Source organism: Monodelphis domestica, chromosome 8 (genome assembly GCF_027887165.1).
Source record: "Monodelphis domestica isolate mMonDom1 chromosome 8, mMonDom1.pri, whole genome shotgun sequence".
NCBI lineage: Eukaryota > Metazoa > Chordata > Mammalia > Didelphimorphia > Didelphidae > Monodelphis > Monodelphis domestica.
In genome coordinates, this window is record NC_077234.1 from 230,710,267 (window position 1) to 230,727,978 (window position 17,712).

Genomic DNA, 17,712 nt, shown 5'->3' on the forward strand with positions numbered 1-17,712 from the left:
ATATCTAAGACCACATTTGAATCCAGGACCTCCCATCTCTATGTCTGGCTCTCAATCCACTGAGCAACCCAGCTGCCACTGTGTGAAAATATTTTAACATAGCTAATATGTCTTCAGAAATCTTCTTTTCTCAGATCAGAGAACCATTGCTGGGAGGAAGCTGTCGAGGCCCGATGGAGGAAATCACTGGTGAGTCTCAGTAAAATCCTGCAAAAATGTCTTTGAATCTATCAGTTGGAGACCTGAAAGTAGATAAAGTAATTCAGGCTCAGGCAGCCTTTTCTTCAAACTTTGCCAATTCAGCAGTTTTGTGAGATGCCTCTGCTTCCATTATCTTATGATGGAAGTCTCTATCCTAAACTATATTCTGAACTCTTTCAGTAAATGGGCCTGAGTTTAAATGAAGAAGATATACATACAGACATGGCCATGGTTCCTGGAACATGTAAGGAGCAGTTGGTGGCCAAGTCTTCTGCCAATGAGTTATATGGTAGCTCCTATGATTGGTAATGATGTTGGCATTTTGAGAGCAGAAATCAAGGAATCCATGAAATTCTTTTATGTAAAGATCAAGATGGAAAAATTGGCCTTCAACTTAAGTCAATAGATAATGGTATTTTTGTTCAGCTAGTCCAGGCCAATTCTCTAGCATCTTTGTTTGGACTGAGGTTTGGGGACCAAGTTCTACAAATTAATGGTGAAAATTGTGCAGGATGGAACTCTGATAAAGCTCATAATGTTCTCAAACAGGTTTTTGGAGAGAAGATAACTGACTATTTGAGATAGACCATTTGAATGAACTACTATGATGCATAAGGATAGCACAGGACATATTGGATTCATTTTTTAAAATGGAAAGATAATCTCTATTTAAAAGACAGTTCTGCAGCAAGAAATGGTCTTCTCATTGAGCACATTTGTGAAATCAATGGTCAGAACATAATTGGCATGAAGAACTATCAAATTGCAGACATACTGTTGACATCTAGGACTGTAATTACCATTACAATCATGGTTGCTTTTATCTTTGGACACATAATCAAAAGGATGGCATCAAACATTGTGAAAAATCCAAGGGGTCACACTATCCCAGAAGTTTGAAATTTAAGCAGTTGTATATTCTCTTTCACATACTGGGAATTCTATTAAACTTGGGCAGTTTTACTCGGCATCTTTTGTATTAGACACATAAACCTTACTGAGAGCCAAGAAGCATATGCTGCATGAGAGCCTTTTCTATTGTATCATGACTGGGAATATTACTGTTTGATACCCTTTTGTGTTCAGACTGTAAATTGTCTTTGTAGACTTATGCTGGTTTTACAGATGTGAACCTTTCAAGAGTTTTGACTTTCATGGCATTGAGTTTCTAATAGTTAAACCACTCTTTCTTATAAGCCATTACAGTGAAGATAATTAATACAGATTTTTTTAAAGTGTTATAATAAGGTACCTATAATTCTAGACATTCTAGAAAGTAATAGTGTTTCTCTTTTCTTCTTGTGTAATATTTTTAATGCTTTGCTATTGTACCTCTAGAATAACTTTTCTGCCAGTTCTAATTTTGTTTACAAAAATGCAAACTTGGTTTCATTCCATATGAGCATTACAAATGGCAAAATGTAGAATTGCACAAAATTGTGATCTTATCTTAAAAATGTATAACTAATGCCTCAATTGTCACCTTAACCATGTTAAAGGAAAGTTATGAAATAAAAATTAAATAAATTAACTCTTAAAAAAAGAAATTTTCTTTTCTCTCTTGACTAAGTCTATTAAGCAATATTTATACATCATTAACTCAAGAGCCTTCATCATCTTGGTTGCCTTCTTTTAAAAAACAAACAAAAAACCCTCATCTTCCATCTTAGAATCAGTACTATATATTGGTTCCAAGGCAGAACAGTAAGGGCTAGACAATGGGGGTTGAGTGACTTGCCCAGGGTCACACAGCTAGGAAGTGTCTGAGCCCAGATTTGAAACTAGGACCTCCCATTTCTAGCCCTGGCTCCCAATCAACTGAACTACCTAGCTGCCTGCATTGGTTGTCTTCTTCTGAACAACCTCTACTTTATCCCCACTCATAACTTTCACAGCACTCATATAATACTCAAAATTTTATTTTGATATTATTATTATTTGATAGGCAAAAATCATAGAATATAAAAAAATACTATAAGAAAATCACTCTGATAAATGGATATAGCACAAATAGATCAGGTAAAAAGTGACAGGGAATTCCATCAGAATAAATACTGCAGATATAAGGTCATAAGGGATGCTAAATTGATTAGATGGTACTGGTAATGGGGAAAAAAAGAGTCCTATCTGAAAGGTACTGTGAGCAAGAAGATTTACTGACTGATTCACTTTGGGGTAAGGAAGAGGACAGAATTAAGGATAATTGGTAAGGGGATGTATGGCAAAAGGGCACCTAGTCTCAGAAGTATTGTGTCTACAGATATTGAAAGACATTCCTATATGATTGCCAACCATTAGTGGTCACTTAGAAATTCTAGGGAATGGATGAAATGTCAAAATCTTAAAACAGGCAAATGTTTTCATAATAATCCTGTAATCCTATGATTCCCGAAAGAAAAGGTAGATTCTTAAATGTCTTCTAACTTTTTAATATAGTTTTATTAAGCACTTTGTGCCATTCACTCTGCTCAGCCCTAAGAGATACAAATGTAAGCATGAAGATAGTACCTAACATCAAAAACTTTTATTTTAAAGGAAATGACATATGAAAGGAGATCTGAAAAGATGAAGAAGAGGAGTAATAAAGTACCCGATATGGGGAATATAGGATAAGTCTAGAGAATAAAGGATGGTTGGTCTGGAGTCCTGCCCTTAAACAGAGATTCTGGGAATTACTCACCAGTGGAATAAAGGACCTGGCAGAGAAGAGTCTAGCACCTAGTGAAGAGAAACAGTACTCACAGATTCACTTCACTTTCTGGTAAAATTCTATAACATTATTATGGGATGTCTTTTGAACCCTTGGCTAGAAACCCATTATCACTAAAAGCTAGAATTAGTTCAACAGGAAAAGTTTATGTCAGACTAATTTCATTTCTGTTTTTGGCAGGATTACCTGTATTTCAACAGGCATTTGACAAGTCTCTTATAATACCCTTGGAAATAGATGGAGGGTTATGGAATGAATGAGAGATTGGATAATAGAATAGGTGGATTTAGATTTGTGCGAATGACCAGAACAAAGACTAGTGGTTGATGACTTTGTCAGTCCAAAAGAAGGTCTCATGAGAAAAACTACATAGAGGAGTTACCCTTTTCAACTAGGCAAATGTGCTGTTTGATATTTTCGTTCAATTACTTAGATGAAAGCATAGATAGCATTCTTAACAAAAATAAAAAAAATAAAAAAATAGTTTTGATATATCACACACCTCATCCACATACAAACCCACAATTCCATACCCCTTCCTACCAAGAACCATCCTTGGAAAGCATTTTATTTTTATTTATTTTTAATTATTTATCAATTACATGTAATAACAAGATTCTACACAAGTTTTCCTAAGTTATATTATCAAACTTATCTCCCTCCCTCCCTTCTGTTTTCCCTCCTGCTACTGGCAGATTATTAGATTTGGATTATATATGCATTATCGTGCAAACATATTATCATATTTTTCATTTTTGTGAGCAATGTTATAAAACCAAGCCCCAAAATCATAAACCGAAATAAACAATTGAAAAATCACATGCTTTCATCTGCATTCTGACTCTGAAGGTAGATAGCATCTTTGTCATAAGTCCCTTGAAAGCAATTTAAACCCTTACTAAAATTGCAGATTACAATAATTTTGGAGATATTGCTAATATGATGGCAAACAGAATCAGGATTAAAAAACCCTGTCAATTGAAAAGAACAATGAATCAAACTTATTAAAATTAAATCCAGTAGGAAGAAGTAAGAACCTTGTGCTTAGGTTTAGAAATTCATTTGTATGTGTACTGGAAAAAGGATAAAGTATAATAATTCATAAAAAAATAACCTAGGACCTTTAGTAGACTAAAAGCTCTTCATGAGTCAGTTAATATGGTGTGGCAGCCAAAAAATCTAATGTTATATTAGGCTGCATTAATAATAACTTTTCAGAATGAAAGAAAATTACATCTGAAATATTTTATTATCTGAAGTACATGTCACATTTAATGAAGGATGTTGACAAGTTTGGTTTATACAAGGAAAATCAGGATGATGTGGAATATTAAAACCATGTGATATGAAGACTGGTTTATGAACATAAGGATATTTAGACTAGAGAAGAGAAAACGTAGGGTGGACATGACAGCTGCTGTTAAGTATATGAAGGACTGCTATGTGATAGGTCAAGTAAAATTTTTTTTTTATCTTCTGGGGATAGTATTGGGATCAATGGGTAGGTTGCAGACTGACAAATTTTGATTTAAATAATGGTTGGTTTCCTGTGGATAATGAGGTCTTCTAGATATTCCTGATTACAGATGGCAGAGTGTGGATTGCATCAAGCCCCTAAGACACTACCTCTTGGAAGAGAGCTATTGAATTCAAAAGAAATTTACCTGTCCCTTTACACTGAAAAGACCAAGTGTTTGAAGGATGTCTATTGTACAAATTTCAATATACATATAGGGAGCTAACCTAAAGAGAATTTCCATCATTGTGCATATTTGGGACAGACAAATGGACAAAGTTGAAAAATGACAAAAATAAACAAGAAAAAAGTTCATTTTTAACTGACCATAAGATTTTCATGAAAGTAATAGCACATCTTTTGACAACCAACATTTTGCTGATATTGATATATGACAGCAAGAAATGGGATATCATTACCTCTGAAGAACTAAAGATAGGAATCAAAAAAAGGTAAGGCATGTGGTAGGCATGAGAAAGCTTGATGAATAGCCAATACAAATCTCTAGAGTAAAAGATGTCATCAAGGAATTAGATTGCAAAAAGAGAAAATATACTAGTCATATGGCAAGGGAAAGTGATGATAGGTTGACCCTCTTCCCCCCCTTGGTTAAACTTTGGGAGAACATAGACAAGCATCACATATGGTAGAAAGATATGCATGAGTTGTGATATGCAATGTTGAAAAGAATTTCTTAGTTGATGAAATCAAAGATCCTGTTGAATATTTAATAAAGAAAACCCTTTCAAAAGTAGAATGAACAACTTTAAAAGATAATAACCTCATAGCTCATCTATGAGTGAGTTATAGAGTTATTAACAGACATACAGCTAGGGTTTGATGATTATTTATCAAGGTTATTTCTTAGCAGCAGCACTTAACATTTGCTTACACAATCTGTTGCTTACCACAATCCCTGGTAGTAGGGATTAAGTAGGTACTTAATAATTCTACATTTATTGATGTTAGAAAAAACAATTCTTTTTTGGGTATAGATGGAAGTAAATTAGATTGAGTTACCTATCAGATGAATTTTGCTATGACTTCAAGGTTTGGGGCCTGTGTGCCTAGGAGAAAGAGGGTAGCATGAGAAAAGATAAAGTCCTGTGGAATGTAGAAAATATAACTGTGAGCAACTCAAGTTGACCATGTCAAAATTTAAGATTCTCTCTTTTTTGCTCATTTTCATTTAATATTTTACACTATGAAATTTTTCAAATTGGCATGAGTTTTACAGAAAAACCATTAAAAAGTATAATTACAGCTCTATTTTTTCTTTTATTCCCATTTTAACCCTTCAATAGCACCACCTGCTGGATATATATATATATATATATATATATATATATATATATATATATATATATATATAAAGAGAGACAGGAAAGGGGGGAAGTGGAAGAGATGAGCGGGAGAGAGAGATGGATTTTGAAGATCAGAGACTGTAGCTTAAGCTGTTATGTTTCACATGCCATAGCCTGATGTCCACTAAACAGCTATTTAATGCATGCATGAATGAATGGATCAAAACAGGAAGTTTATTCTCAATTAAAACACAAGATTTCATCGATTTAGAACTATAAGAAACATTAGGACTCATCTAGGTCAATCTTTCCATTTTATAGATAAAGAAAAATGAATACTATAAAAATTAAGTGCCTGACTACAGTTAATATTGGTTTTAAGAGGCATGAACTTATAAAAAGGTCTCTGATTCCAAAGGCAGAACTTTTGGAAAATACAGACTGTTTTTTAAATCAAAACTCCTCAAGAGAAATTAATATATATAATACACAATGAAAATCATTAGTACTATCTTACATTATATTCATCAGAATATAATAAAAAGATTATATGATAAAATGACTGCAAAAAAGTTCTTATGCACAAAATATCTAGAATTATAAAAGAACCCAATATTTGAATCGAGTTCTCTCTCTTCCTCTCCCTCTCCCTCTTTCTCTCTTTCTCCCCCTACAGCACTAATACCTTCATAAGGAAAGCTAAAGTAAACATTATGTTTCTATACATTAAAATAGAAACAACATTGAAAAGTAAAAAAGAGAGAAAAGGCAAGGGATTATTGCTCTGGAGGTATAGGTATAAGCCTGAAAAAGAGATTTTCTTTGGTCCTTGGAAGTACTTCCTGAGAAGATCAAAGATGATAGTAACCACAGGCCTATCTTCCCTTAGGTTTGATTTTAAGTGTAATGAGTAAACTGTTCTAAATATAAAGGCTAACAGGTTTTATAGGAATTTTATTTTAATTTTTAAAAATTCATTTTTATTAAAAATTTAAAAAATTATACTTTTAATGTTTAAAACTTCATTTTTAAATTTTTTCATGTCAATGACCATTTGATAAAAATAACTTGCATCAATGGGGAACATCCAAAGTAGTTTAAAACAAGAACAAAGCCACAAAGAGAGTAAGGTTGAAAAATTTCTAAATTCTTTCATTGAATTATTTCTCGAGAAAACCACTACTACCTTGGTGTGCCTTTGTTTTCCTAAATCTTCTAGTGATAGTTAATTGTCACAGTAGCAACAATCCTTAAATTATATGATTAGGAGTGCTGAAATGACCTTTTGTCACTAACTAGTGGTGTGATCCTTAGAAAGTCTGTTTGCCTCAGTTTCTTCAATTGTAAAATGGGGATATTAATGGGGATTCCTTCCCAGAAGAGTTGTGATGATCAAATGAGATAATAATTGTAAAGTGCTCAACACTGAGAGGCACACAGTAAGCACTATATAAATGTTAGTTATTATTATTGTTGCTTTCTAGAAGAGGTGTAAGAGAAGTGTCAAATATAAGGAATGAAAAACTGAGGAAATTGCGTGTAGTATGAGCATAGAATCATTAGAATCATAGAACTTGTAAGATAGAAAGGGCCTTAAAAATCAGCTAATTTAAACTACTCATTTAACAGAGGAGGAAAATGAAGTTAGGAGGTGAAGTGATTGGGGAGAAGAGGGTTAGAATTCACACCTCTATCTTCTGACAAGTTCAATGCTCTTTCCTATAGTGGATGGTTATATTCATGCATCATCATCTTTTATCTTCTTTATGTCATGCATATTTTAAAGCATGAGCACAAAGTTATTCAGCCATGAAATATTCTTCATTTTTGAGGTGAGTCTTTATGAACTAGCAATTCAGACATTTAATTATTAGCTTGTAATGATAGATATTGTAGCATCTCACTCCTGCTGAGTAGAAGAATTCAGGGAGGGGGTGCTTCATGGTTTTTATTTGCCTCTCCCTTTCTGAATAGTGGTGTCAGAACTTGCCTGCTCCACACTGGCTCTTCAAATACACAATTTAATTGTCTTAAAATAAATATCAAGAAAACAGATAGTCTAGTACAATGGAAAGTGCACTGAAATGTTCCCAAACATTAATAAAAATACAAATTAAAATTACTCATGTTTCACTCCAATTCTATTAGATCAGTAAAAAAGGGAAGAGATGAAAATGGAAATTACTGGGGAAAACTGGTAGTTGATCAGGAATATAAAGGCTTTAAGTTTCTATTTCCTCTTCTGTAATGTGGAAATTAATAATAATAAAGATAAGTAATGATAGTACCTGTAGTCTATCTCACAGGGATGTGGTAAAGATCAAACAAGAATATTCATAAATGACTTTGTAAATAGTAAAACATTATGAAATGCCAAATACCATATTCTTTCACAGTAAAACTCTAAGTAATCATAATACTCAAGGAATGGGTTTTCTGGCTTACTACCAATTAAACTGAAAGCCTATTTTGTTTCAGTTATTGTTGCAACTCTTTCTAGATTTTTTTAAATATTTTTTTAAAATAATGTATCAAGGTGGGCAGCTGGGTGGCTCAGTGGATTGAGATCAAGGCCTAGAGATAGGAGGCCCTGGGTTCAAATGTGACCTCAGATACTTCCTAGCTGTGTGACCCAGGGCAAGACACTTAACACCCATTGCCTAGCCCTTACTGCTCTTCTGTCTTGAAATCTTTATACAATATTGATTCTAAGAAGGAAGGTAAGGATTTTAAAAAATAATAATATAAAACAAAGTAATTAATTAGGTCATGCTTTTGTGTCATGATTGAAAACATTAATTTTCATTGAATTAAATATAAAAGGTATAAAAGGTTGAACTGTAAGTATTCTGGTGTATTTTGCATTAAAACAAACAAACCAACATGAGATGAATCTATTTTATCATTTTTTTCTAACTTCAAAAAGTGTGATTTCTCCCAAAAGGTTTAATTACTTGCTAGATTCACCATTCTAAGATATTATTGTTATATAATTCAGCTGCTCACGTGCCCTTGTTAGATTCCCATTTTCTAAATAATAGAATTCAAACATCTTAGCCCAACCTTCAGAGAACCTCACAATATAATATTAACCTGACTTTCTAGAATTTGTTCACATAGTTCTATGATAAGAATTCTCTTATTTAGCTGACTAGTTTATTCATATCTTAAATATTCCTCCTGCTTCTCCATCTGCCTCTGTGCTCTCCCACTCTTTCTACCACTTCTTCTACCAAGTCATCTCTTTTTACCCCCAGAAATCCTACCCATCTTTTAAAGGTCTATTCAAATATATCACCTCAATGGAGCTTTCTCTCACCACCAAGACCCACAATGGTCTAGCCAATGGATTAATCCAGGAGTTCTTTGAATTGAACTGCTATATTAATCCATTCTACCCATTCTAATTGAATTGAAAAAATCATATTGATTCTGATTCTATTCTGTATTAACCACAATGTATTATAAAATTGGCTGGGACTTGTTTCTTTGACTCTGAGTTAAGTTCAGAAGTTTGGCTTTACTCTTTGAACTAAATTTTCCCATAAATTGCCTTAATTCCAAGGAATATATTGTCTCTACACACATGTACAATGAAGGGTGAACTGTTATCTCTCTTAACAAGTCTTACAGGATGCAGGTGGATGCTACTAATCAACCTTCCATAGCATTAAAATGGAAGGAGAAGTTTTTGCTAGCCTTGCATTCCTGACTTCTATCCAGTCCTATTGTTTTCCATTATCTATGATATTTCAGACTTTGTAATCAATCATAGTATTTTATGCTTCTTATTCTTTCTTTTCTTATACTTTCAAAAACTATAGGAAGGGGACAGCTGGGTGGCTGCTCTCCCAGATTTGTTCTTGTCCCTCTTGTCCCCCCCCTCCACTACTTGAGACCAAAGGGTCTTCCCTTGATCTGTTAACTCACACTTGATTCAAAACTTGGGGAAAAGATAACTTCTTTAATGTCAACTCAATCAGGGTAATACAAAGGAATAACTGGCAGGGAAAGAATGGGAGAGGGTAGTGGGGGAAAGGGGGTCCCTGTCTCTATCTAAAACCCTTTTCCCTTCCTCCTCAAGTTTGGAGGGAACTCAGGCCTTGGCAGCCTGAGCCCCCTGAGAGAAAGTCAGGCTGGGTTTGGCCCCTTGCCACAGGTCAGACCCAGGGCAACAAGCTGAGAGAAAGTAGGACAGAGATTTAAAATGCCTTTTCTCAGGTTCCTCCTCAGTGAGTCCTTTCAATTGGGAAATGTTGGGGGGAAGGATTTCCAGTCTTAAGCAGAAAAAAGTGGGTAACTCTCAGAAGAAAGCCTTTTTCAACCTTCTCTCTTCAGCTTCTCCCAACTGAGAGCTCAACTGCTCTTCCAGCCAGAATCTTCTACTCTCCTCCAGATTCCAAACTCCTGGGGCCCTTCCCCTGACAAGGCGATCAGTTCCACACACTCTTCAGCTTGGCACTTTTCTTTAGTGCCAGCCTCTGTCGCATCTCCAAACCATGGAATGCTTTCCTCATTGGTAAAATAAGAGAGTTAGAAGGGAGGACAAATGGGGTGATGGGAAGAGTTTTGGACTAGGGGATTGAGGAGGAACTTCTATAGTCAATTCTGAAACTTGCTTGCATGGTCTTGAGCAAGACCTTTTTTAGGTCTCACCATGTTTATTTGTAAATTGAAGCCACTAGACTACAGAAACTCTAAGGTGTTCTACACTTCAAATTCAATGAGTCTAAGATTCTACAAAAACTATGGAGTCCACTCTCATTAAGGGGCGCTACAAAATTTTAAGGTAGGAGTTAGCCCTAGTACACAGTACTGATTTCTCCTCTTCCTCAATTCATCCAAACTGACCTTCCCTCTACTTTTCATAAATGTCATTCTACCTCCTCTTTCCATGCATTTGCAACAGCAATCACCAAATGACAGGAAAGCATGCCTTTCTTTTTCTCTCCTTATAAAATCTCTCTTCCCTTTAAGACACATCTCATCCTCTAAACTACGAATGCCTTCCTTCCCAAACTAACTTGCATAAGTACTTTGCAAAAGTTGTATTTTATTCACTTTATATGTATTGTTATGTTTGCATATACACACACACACACACACACACACACACACATATATATAAATGTCTCTCTCATAATGTATGCTCCTTACAAAGAGAAATGTATTCTTTTTTACTTGTATCTGTAGCACTTCTCATAGTGTTTGGTACATAGTAGGTACCTAAATGCATAATGATGAACTGATTGAGAATTTACCTCCCTCTCTTCTTTGTATTTTTGGATTACTATGGATATGGAACATTGCACAAATTGACAGTTTTGATTAATATCTTGGTTTGTTCAGCTGAACAGCTTTGCCTCTCTCCTCTTTCTTTTTAATTGTTATATAGAATAGTTTTATAGTAAGAATATGAGATGCAATAAATTCTTGCTGAATGACTGATTTTTTTAACCAGAACAAGAGAAATTATTGGAGGAACCTAATGATTTTATTCAAATGTATTAAGATATGTCATGAGAACGAGGGGATTAGGTTTGCTCATTTGATCCTGTATAGCAATAGAAGTTGTAGAGAGGAAGATTTTGGCTTCAGACAAGGAGGGGGAAAAGTCCTAACAATTAGAGCTATATAAATACAATAAGATCCTCATCATGAAAGATAGTTCAGTGAGGTAGTAAGAACACTAGATATGAACTTAGGAGAAAACTATGTTCAAATGCTACCTCTGATATTTACTAGATCTCTGAACAAAAGCAAAGTCACCACTTAACCTCTCAGCTAGAATCGTATCCTCTGCAAAATGGAAATTGTCACTTCGAATCTTTACAGTAATGGCAGATGGTTTTTCTTCACTTCTGAAAAAACAAACCCACACCATTCAATTCACTTATAACAACAAAGTTGCTTCACAAGAATTTTCATCATCCTCTTTACAAGATAAAGGTTAAACATCTCCTTCAAAAATGGTCTCTCTGATCTCTTTCACTCTGTCTTTTTCAACTTTTCTCTAGCTATGACAAAATTTATTTTTCAGCTTCTCTCAAGTTGTTTCTCTAAACAATCTCTTTCTAATCTCATCTTTCATAAAATTCTGTTTGTAAATTTTCTTCACAATTGTTAAGAAAGGGCCAACTAGGTAGCTCAGGGGATGGAGAGGTAGGCCTGGAGAAGGAAGATCCTGAGTTCAAATCTAATTCAAAGCCTCAGATACTTCCTAGCTGTATGACCCTTGACAAGTCACTTAACCTCTATTGTCTAATCCTCACTGCTCTTCTTTCTTGGAACCAATAGTTAAGTACTGATTCTAAGGCAGTGTGAAGATTAAATTTAACTCTCCCCTGATTGTGAAGATGAAATCGCAACCACTGACTATTTTTAGATTTAATCACCTAAGGTATAAACACCCCATTCACACTTGAGTGAGGGACATCTGTGACCCAGGTGTGCAATAGTGGGTGAAGAATCAGAATTGACTGACTGCCCTGCAGCAGTCCTAAAGGAGGGCTTCAACTGTGATTGGGAGACATAAAATTAGGGGAAAACACAGGAAGTGACACAAAAGAAAATGTCTTTAAAAGGAATTGATAACTTCCTGTGACACACAGTTCATTCTTTCTTTGAAGTGGAGGCTGGTGGAGAATCTGCTGACTGGACCAAGATGTGGTGAGTAAAAGGCTGACTCCTTTCATATTGAATTTTCTGAAGAAACTAGCCTCAGTAGAGACTTCCCCAGGTCCTCGGCTAACTCTTCCTGCCTGGGTTGCACCAGGGACCAGGAGTAAATTACTTAGTGCTTGGGCTAGATATCTTAACCTAACCTTTCTCTGATTTTCTTACTTCACTCTTTCTATATTTTGTAAATAAATTGTAAATAAATTTCTTTGGAATTAATATAAATTCCTGGCAATCCTATTTTAAAAAATATAATCTACTCCAACCTTTTTATGTAATTAACCCCTTTTTCTCCCTTACAGGCAGGAAGTATTTTTTAAATAAATAATTGTTAAGAAGTTCTAATAAAAAAAAAGGTGGTTTTCCACAACTGCTTCCCCTGTTCAGGTGATTGTGATCACTGAATATAGTTGCTTTTTTTCCACAAAATCTCAGTGGACACTGAGAAGCCAACTTTGAGTCTAGATGGTATATCAGAAGCATGAAATCTTAGAGATGGCAGGGACTTCAAATTGTGTGTGAATTAAATATCTTGGGGGACCTTCAACCCAGCGGGTTTTTTTTATTATTGATCTATGAAATAAGCAATTTCCTCCTTTTTTGCTTTCCTCCATGCGCATACACATATTTCCCTTCATTTATCCATAGGAGTGGAGGGTAGAATAAAAGGAGAAAGAGCTATTTCCTTGCTTTGTAAATTAGAATCAAATAGTTTTTTCCTGAGCTTAATGCCTCTCAATTATCTACAAACTGAGTGCATACTATTTTAGCACTGAAATGTTAATCATCTTTGCTACCATTTCTTCTCCTCTGTACAAAATATATGTATTGTAAGGAGTATCAGATGAATATTTATTCCTATACAGCTGAATTTTCTATTTATATGAAAAAAGGTTTATGATGAGATTATTATAAATGCTTTCCAACCTCCTTCTATGTTTGTTCTCTCTTAGAAGTGACTTCTTGAAGATACTATCTGTTTTGTATGTGAACAGTATGATTGTTAAGAGGATAAAAAAAATACATATGAAAGGAAAAAAATGAAAACTACATAATCTCTCAGGAAAAAAAAAACGTGGAGAGAAAATCTGTTTGTTGGGAGGACCAATAATTAACTGATATGAGATGAATGCACTGGGTGGGAATTGTTTGATTACAAAGTAATGACTGGTGTAATGATGGCTACAGGATGTTGGCATCCTCATGTCACTTGTATGTAACTATTTTTAGAATTTTAAAGTTTAAACTAACAAAATTATGAATTAAATAACTGTTTGGAGACTATGAGAAGATTAAACAAAGAATGCTAGCTCATACTTGACAGAAACATGATTTTCTTGAATTCTATTTCATTAGGCAAATATGAGTCATTGACCATCAGATGGCTCTGATTTGAGGCATCACAGATTATGAAGAAATCAGCAGGAGAGGGGCCAAGACTACAGAAGTATAGGAAGGAAGAAGGAAGAGAGAGAGATGGATGCAGAAAAAAGAAGCTGAGGATAGAAAATATTAAAAGCTATCCACTAAGATAGTTGACTCATCAACTGCTTTCCTGGGACCCTCCTTTGTGGAAGAGAGATATTGCTCTTCTGATTGGCTAGAAAAAGGCTGGAACTGATGCTGGGAGATCAGAATGGGGGTATTTACACCATATCCTGTGGTATATTAGTAGAAAAGTTCTATCATAAGACTCAGAGGGCATATTATACTTATCTGATTTTTATCAGATTCATTTGTGAAATTTAACTCTTTAACTGTCTGCCCTTTGATCCAGCCATACAACTGTTGGGTTTATACCCCAAAGAGATCATAGGGAAAAAGACGTGTACAAAAATATTTCTAACCGTACTCTTTGTGGTGGCAAAAAATTGGAAAATAAGGGGATGTCCTTCAATTGGGGAATGGCTGAACAAATTGTGGTATATGTTGGTGATGGAATACTATTGTGCTCAAAGGAATAATGAACTGGAGGAATTCCATGGTAACTGGAATAACCTCAAGGAATTGATGCAGAGTGAAAGGAGCAGAACCAGGAGAACATTATACACAGAGACTGAAACACTGTGGTACAATCAAATGTAATAGATTTATCTAGTAGCCTTAATGCAATGATACAGGACAATTCTGAGGGACTTAGGAGAAAGAATGCTATACACACTCAGAGGAAGAACTGTGGGAATAGAAACACAAAAGAAAAACAACTGCTTGGGTTGATGGGGAATATGACTGGGGATGTAGACTGTAACGATCACCCTAGTGCAATAATATGAAAATAGGTCTTGATCAATGACACATGTAAAATCCAGTGGAATTGTATGTCAGCTATGGAGGGGGAGGTAGGAAGGGAGGGAAAGAACATGAATCATGTAACCATGGAAAATATTCTAAATTAATTAATTAAATAAAATTTTTCAATTACAAAATTAGCTCTTAAATATACTTATAAAATAATAATCCAAAGATAGAAAGGATATACTTTTAATAAATTGTCACCTAAGACTCACAAACCCTAATCATGTGCAGCAAATATCAGAGATAAGATCTTGCAAACTTCAAAATATTTAGCATTGCTGCTTAATTATGTCATTTTTTCAGGAAAAAATGGATTATTAAAAATAAACTGTAGTTGAATAATAAAAACTCATTGTCATGGTCTAGACCTAGCTTAGACTAGTCCAGTAACTGACACTGGAAAGAGATGCAAAGATATCATCCATGGATCATAAAATTCAATAAAATTAAAATTACACACAATAACCCATATTTTAAGGGATATACAATACATACTATTCTCCTCCACCTTTATATTCATCAGAATTACATTTATGAGATTAAATTCATGAGCAATAATGAAGTCCCAGAGATAATTCCCAGGGTAGGGCAGTGGAAATTTTGGCAAATTTTAGGAACAATTCCTCATTGACTGGTCTTTTTATACCCCTCCTATACCAAACCTACTAAATCCTAAGGATGTTCTTTGGTTTTCTTAGAGAAAAACCATCCAGGGATAGCTAGGCAGCTCAGTGGCTAGAAATCTGGGCCTAGAGATGGCCTCTGACACTTCTAAGCTGTGTGACCCTGGGCAAGTCACCTAACCTCCATTGCTTAACCCTTTCTGCTTTTTTGCCTTAGAATTAATACATAGTTTTGATTTTTAAGATCGAAAGTTAGGGTTAAGAAAGGAAAGGAAAGGAAAGGAAAGGAAAGGAAAGGAAAGGAAAGGAAAGGAAAGGAAAGGAAAGGAAAGGAAAGGAAAGGAAAGGAAAGGAAAGGAAAGGAAAGGAAAGGAAAGGAAAGGAAAGGAAAGGAAAGAGAAACTAGCCTACCTTCTTAAAATAAATCCTGTTCCTATGACATTCCATCACCTAGAGGCAAGGCCCCCAACATTCCCTAAGGTACTTCCTTCAAGTCATAAAGGCAGATAGGGTAAACCAAGTTCAGAGTAACTGACAGGTATCAAACCCATTGGTGAGTTGGGTGGGACAGTCTACTCTAGCTAGGTACACTAAGGTAGAAATATTAGATCTAAAAGCAATGAAATGAAAATTGTGCCAGATCATAGGAATACTAATTAACCATAGGCTAGGATTTTTTTTTTAATTCCTAGTCCTCTAAGACAATGAAATCCCGAGTAAAGCTTTCTGAAGAGGAAACCATCCTAGCCTGGGTAAAATAAATTTGTACCAAATTCACTAAACATTATATGGCATCACTAACAATTTATCTACAAAGAAAAATTGTTAATTATTTGAGTCTTTGATATGCTATGCCTCCCTCTTCACATTGGCCAGCAGTTCATGAACAAAGAATCTCTTGTGCTCCGTGTGTCACCATGGGGGAAGATAATCTACTCAGCATTGGGGTTCCACTTCCTTCCCAAGGATAATCAAATCAATATTACCCTTTTGAAACAATCTACTACTATATGGCTCCACTCATTATTCATGTACTTCTTAGTTGTAGATTGATTGTCTAGACCAAAACTCTTTTCTCTTATCACCACTCCTAGCATTCTAATATCTATCCACTTTAGTCCCATTCCCTCCAATGTCCCTTTCCCATTGGGATTGATCTCCTATCCCATCCTCACTTAACATACTATTTTGCCCTTTGGAACCCTTGTGCTATTGGTTTGCAACCTGCTCTTCCTATTCTCCCTAGACATTACACAGTATATATTTTATTTTGCCTTCTATGAATACATCTGTCCTCTTTTCACCTCCCTTTCCAGAATGTAAATTCATTGAGTTGAGAATAGAAACTGTTTTATTTTGTCTTGGTATTCCTAGTGACTAGCACAGTACCTGGAACACGGTAGGTGTTTAATAGATGCTTGTTGGATTGCATGTAATAAATAAATATGCTTGTTTAATTATTGTAATTTATCTCCTGCACTGGGTTATTGCTGCCAAGCTTCTAATTTGGCAAAAGTGTATGATAAACAACCACTTATTTTTTTTCTAAATGCTTGTGTCTATGTTCCAAACACACTGTTCCCATGTAAGAAGTGAATGTCAAAATATAACCAAACAAGTGTATGAATAATCCCAAACAATGGAACCATTATTCTACATGCCTTTACATGTTCAAAGCCCAAAGAAAGAGAATATAGATAATGAGATCTTGATCCGTGATTTATTATCTTTGTGTATGTTGTCTCTGAGCATTTCATGAGTATTGGAATATAATTAAACCTGAATTTTAGGGCTATATTTCAACAGGAAACATGCTGAGACATACCATATTGGGTGCTATCTACTTTAAATAGGTAGATATTTTTCTATAAAAATTATCTGAATACAATGATATGCATGGACAACTTTGAAGAAAGAAATTCCTAAAGTTCTACAGTAAACCAAAGAAAAATGGCATCCAGAAAGATAAGATGTTCCATCTGTAAGCCTTGATCACATGAGAAACCCACATTGTCTCTTGAGCTGCCAATATAATAACTACTCAATATGCAAACCAAAGATCCGGACACAGCTATCTTTTTTTATATCTTGTATTTATTATTTAATGGCATCTTGGTCTGGTAATTGATACCCAAGAACAGTAGCATTAGGAAGGCCTACAGGCCACTCTGCAATAATGAAGCAATATTCTTTATAAATAAAAATAATAATCTTTTGGAAAATAAAGGAAATTGATTTTTAAAAGATAAATTTGGAACTCAAAACTTTAAAAAATATTTTACATGTAATTAGAAAAAAGTAAAATATAAATAAATTTAACTGCAAGAAAAGATAAATAATAAAAGTTCATTGCTACAAATACATTTGAATGCTAGCTTATAGAAG

At 34.7% G+C, this 17,712-nt stretch overlaps 1 protein-coding gene and 1 pseudogene across 1 annotated transcript in view; one reads left to right on the forward strand and one right to left on the reverse strand.

Annotated features, from left to right (window-relative positions):
- Positions 1–17,712, reverse strand: part of ARHGAP6 (Rho GTPase activating protein 6) — a 675,128-nt gene that overhangs the window by 548,867 nt on the left and 108,549 nt on the right. The gene's annotated exons all lie outside the window — the stretch shown is intronic.
- On the forward strand, positions 210–1,101 carry LOC103092948 (syntenin-1-like; annotated as a pseudogene).